A 5,556-nucleotide genomic window follows, 5' to 3' on the forward strand; every position below is an offset into this window, starting at 1 on the left:
GGTGATAGTAACATCCGGAGCCATCATTTTGGTGTTCATGAACAAACCCGGAGAAGAAATCGCTATCGGCTTAGGCAAATCAATAGTATGCACATCATGCATGGATGCAAAAGGCTTCGATAAAAATGATAAAGATGCACCCATGTGAAAAAGAACTCTTGCGGGAATGTCATTAACAGGAAGGTTACCCATAATCACATCTGGCGAGTCCTTTGCCTGAGCTGCATTCAGCAAGTTGACCTTGGCGGACTTGGTGTTATGCTTGACCATAGCTGTACTTGCCGATCTCACAGGAGGAGGAGGAAGACGCCTATGGTTGAAACACTTGTTGGCATAGTGATCCTTCTATTGGCACTTGTTGCACGTGACCTCTGAAAGCGGACGGTGGTACGGAGCACTTTATCTTGGAGCTTGAGACGAAGTCTTGTTCTGAAAGCCAGGGTTGGGTGGGTGGGAAGATCCACTGCCACCTTTGCTCTTCTGCTGATACGGCTGACGGAACGGAGGAGGAGGAAGCCAATACTTCTGCTGCTTGGCCACTTGAGTAGAGGAAGAAGGAGTAGCATCTCTGACTCGCTTCTTGGAAGCATCACACCTCAGTTGAGCGGCCTCTTGCTTCAATGCCATGTTGTAGAACTCATCGTACCTCAAGGGCTCAAAGAGAACAAGAGCTAGCTGGATTTCTTCTCTGAGACCACCCCTGAACTGGTATATCATGCTCTTCTCATCAGAGACGTCCTGCTTAGCAAAGCGGGCGAGCTTCTGAAACAACTTGTTGTAGTCATAGACAGACAAAGAGCCTTGCTTCAGGTTGCGGAATTCCTCACACTTGCTTTCAACCATGCTCTGAGGGATATGATGAGCTCTGAAATCTTGATGGAATTCATCCCAGGTAATAACACGTCCACCTCTGGAATCCTTGTACTGCTGGAACCATTCTGCAACTTGATCTTTGAGTTGGAAGGATGCGAACTTGACGAAGTCCTCGGGCCTGACATTACTGCACTCGAAATGCTTGCGCAGATCCACGAGCCAATCGTCAGCATCAGTTGCCTCAACACAATTGCTGAAAGTCTTTGGCCCGTTAGCAAGGAACTGGTTGAGTGTAGCAAAGTGATTCTGATTGTTGCCTTGGTTGCCTTGGTTCGCTTGATTGCACTCTTGAAGAATTTGCATGATCAACTGTGTGTTTGCATTGGTTGCGGCCATCACAGCTTGCCATGCCTCCGGAGGAGGTGGAGGTGGTGGCGGATCTTGATTCTGATTCTGATTGGTGCTCTTACCGGGAGCCATCCTGAAGAGGGTGACCACCGTTAGCACATTGATAGATAAAATGAAGCTGGATCCAACGGAATGAAAATTGCAACATAAAGTCTTCACATCCGAACAAAATGAACGAATGCAATCCTCTTGAAATGGTCACATATCCATAAATTGTGAAGCCACTTAGAATTTAGGTAGAGAAATAAATCAACAAGGTATGGATCAAGAACGAATACTCGGTAAGAAATCCCAATCTCAAACCAAATATCCGTGGAAGAAGAACTAGAGCTACAAGAATTCCCACCTATGAAACTCCCAAACCTTTCCGGTTATGCAATCAGGTGTTGGGGATACAGGGGAAGCATAATATCTCACCCAAATCTAGCAAATCCTACATCCAGCTGTATCCATCCTTCAACACATAACCGAGAAAAACTTTGGAAACCATCTACCTCAACCTTCGAAAAGCATCTGTTATACAAGTTATGGCAATACTCCCGAACTCCCGCCCCAGTACTGGGTGGCGTCGAGGTTATCTCACCAACGAACTGCATAAAAGAGATTTTCGATGTCGGCGTACTAAACTCAGGTATTCCAGAACTGCAACGATAAAATTGTGACGACAACACCTCGGAGCTCAATTCCCCGGGACACTGCCACAAAAACCCCTGACAGGAGGCACCAAGATAATGTTCTCGTCACAAAACCATTGGAACGATTCCAAGAAACCCGCGTGATCCTAAAATTTGTTTTAGCGAAATTTGAGAAGAGAAGAGTCAAAACTCTACGTCAGGATGCCTTACCAGAGCGATGAGGAGACTGGGAAGTAAAAAGAATTCCTAAACTCTCCGATATATAATTCCTAAATGACTCAAAACATTTTTCTAGACACAACTCGGCCGCTAAAAACGATCAAGCAATGGGGCTCCTAAGGTCGGGGAAGGCTCTGATTACCAACTTGTAATGCCCTCGATGCGGCTATAGCTCCCACGTGTCGAGGCACGACTTAGAGACGTAAAAGCAATGTCGCAAGTTAGGCAATCTTCACAACATCCCATGTCATATAGATAATAAAGGGGAGATATATAGTTGGCTTACACTCGCCATGTCAATCAAAGTGCATAAATAACATTACAACATTCAAACACTCATGGCCCGACTACGGCACCAAAATAAAAGATAAACCCAACATGCGACACGGTCCCGATCACCCCAACTAGGCACCACTACTGAGCATCAGGGAAAGACACGTAGTATCGTTGAGAGTCGTCGTCGAACTCCCACTTGAGCTCAAGCGCGCCATCTGGAGCGGAATCATCAGGCCCTGTATCTGGTGTAATAGTAATCTGTGAGCCACGGGGACTCAGCAATCTCGCACCCTCGCGATCAAGACTATTTAAGCTTAATAGGTAAGGCAAGGTAAATATGTGGAGCTGCAGCAAGCGACTAGCATATATGGTGGCTATCCTGTTCGCAGAAGAGAGCGAGAAGAGGAGGCAAAGCGCGAACGAGTAACTAGAGAACCACCTGCGCAAGCATTATTCCAACACCGTGTTCACTTCCCGGACTCCGCCGAGAAGGGACCATCACGGTAACTCACACTGTTGATTCATTTTAATTAAGTTAAGGTTCAAGTTATCTACAGCCGGACATTAACAAATTCCCATCTGCCCATAACCGCGGGCACGGCTTTCAAAAGTTCAAATCCCTGCAGGGGAGTCCCAAGTTAGCCCATGACAAGCTCTCACGATCAACGAAGGAATAGACCTCCTCCCGAGACGTTCTGATCAGACTCGGTATCTCGGTTCTACAAGACACTTCGACAAGTTAAAACAAATCCAGCAACACCACCCAGATGTGCCAACAAATCCCGATAGGAGCTGCACATATCTTGTTCTCAGGGCACACCGGATGAGCAAGACGTCAGGCAGGCCAGCCCAGAGTTTCCCCTGGTAGCCCCGGACATCGCTCGGTTGGACCAACACTTAGAGGAGCACTGGCCCGGGGGGGGGGATAAAATAAGATGACCCTCGGGCTCCGGAAACCCAAGGGAAAAAGAGGCTAGGTGGCAAATGGTAAAACCAAGGTTGGGCATTTTTGGAAAAGCTTTAATCGAGGCGAACTGTCAAGGGGTTCCCATTATAACCCAACCGCGTAAGGAACGCAAAATCCGGGAACATAACACCGATATGACGGAAACTAGGGCGGCAAGGGTGGAACAAAACACTAGGCGAGAGGCCGAGCCTTCCACCCTTTACCAAGTGTATAGATGCATTAAGATAACATGGTAATATAATGATATCCCAACAAGTAAATAATGTTCCAACAAGGAACGGTCTCCAAACTTCACCTACAACTAGCAACGCTATAAGAGGGGCTGAGCAAAGCGGTAACATAGCCAATCAACGGTTTGCTAGGACATGGTGGGTTAGAGGTTTGACATGGCAATTTGGGAGGCATGATAAGCAAGTGGTAGGCATTGTAGCATAGGCATAGCAAAAGAGCGAGCATCTAGCAAAGCAAAGATAGTAGTGATTTCGAGGGTATGATCATCTTGCCTGCGAAGTTGTCAGAGTTGACTGGATCCTCGAAAGCAAACTCAACGGGCTCCTCGTTAGCGAACTCGTCTCCCGGCTCTACCCAAACAAGACAAACACGCAACAAGGACCCAATCAACCACGTGCCAACTCAAACAACATGATGCAAAGATGATATGCTATGCGGGATGCAATATGTGATGCATATGCAAGATTTGACAAGGAAAGCATGAACCTGGGCTCAACTTGGAAATCCAAGTGTGCCACTTGAAAGATGAGATGAAATCGCTTGAAAATGATATAAAGAACGCCGGAATCGGAGTTACGGTTTGGAAATGACAAGCAATTCAAATATGGCCACGTTCTGCGATTTACAGCAAGTAGCCATCTAAATGCAACAAGATGAACATGCTACAACACCCAAACATGGCACAAAAATACATGGCAGGAATCCATTCATGAAGCTTAACAAAAGTCTAGCACTGAGCTACGGCCAACTCATCCATTAACAGGTCCAAACAAGCATGGCAAAAATGCATTTGGCAAACAGATTTCAGACAGTGAAATTAACACTTGTCTGGAATTTCAGATCAGATAGCACTCTTTGGAGCATGAAAACTATATGCTACAGGACTTGAACATGGCAAAGTAAAGCATGGCATGGAGCTACTAAAAGAGCTTAACAAAAGTCCCTTAGTGACCTTGAGCCAAAAGGGATCAGAAAATACATTTGCAAGCATGTGAACATGGCAAAAACAGAATCAGTTCTCAGACTTAGTGAAAACTGGAGCATGCTAAAAACAGATATCAAGTAGGCATGTTTACGAGCTCGATGCACTCGCTACAGAGCAAGTCATGAAAAGATAAGCATACACCCATCAATAATACACAAAATACAAGCTAGACATGGCAAGAACAATAACATAACATGCACGGATCAACTACAACATCATCGGCAAAATCGCTAACAAGTAGACAATCTGCCCAGATTCATGAAATGACAAAAGTAGAGCTCGATTGACTCAAGCTAGGGTGCTCCATAATTGCAAACAAAGACATGGATGGATAGAGCACTACGAGATTAACAAAACATCCTTACTGATCATCCTCAAAAGAGGCACGGATCACTAGGAAACAACATGAACATATGGCCATATGAGATAAACAGGTCAAGGACTTAGTGGAAATGCCAAGTCCCTGAAATCAGCATTAACAAATGCTCCACTTGGCAAGCTTGTGCTAATCACCACACACATCACAAAAATACATCGGTTGCACCTCTGGACAGATGGAAAAACATATAACAAAACACATGTAGAGCCCATGGGCATATCATGCACACAATAATCATGGCAAAAATGACAAATATCTAATTGGAGCAGCAGATCTGTCAATTATCTCAAATAGCATACTTCTAACAGCATTTCGGGCATCAAGATGAACTCAAATGAAAATGATGCAATGAGATGAAATGATGTACTCTCTAAGGCGAACATTTTGATATGCTATATGCCCAAAACGGAGCTACGGATGAGGAGTTACGACATGATGAACATAGGAAAAAAATTAGGGTTAGGGACGGAAAGTCAACCGAGACGAGATCCAGATCCAGATCCGGTTCGGCGCGCTTCCCAAGGTTCGTCCTCGCCAGAGATGGAGCTCGCCGGAGTTGCTCAAGGGGAGGAGGCCGGAGCCCGAGGTGGAGCTCGCCGGCGCGCTGGCCGCGGCGGTGAGGGGCGGCGACCTGGCGGCGGCG

The sequence above is a fragment of the Triticum aestivum genome, chromosome 5A (assembly GCF_018294505.1).
Source record: "Triticum aestivum cultivar Chinese Spring chromosome 5A, IWGSC CS RefSeq v2.1, whole genome shotgun sequence".
Classification (NCBI taxonomy): Eukaryota; Viridiplantae; Streptophyta; class Magnoliopsida; order Poales; family Poaceae; genus Triticum; species Triticum aestivum.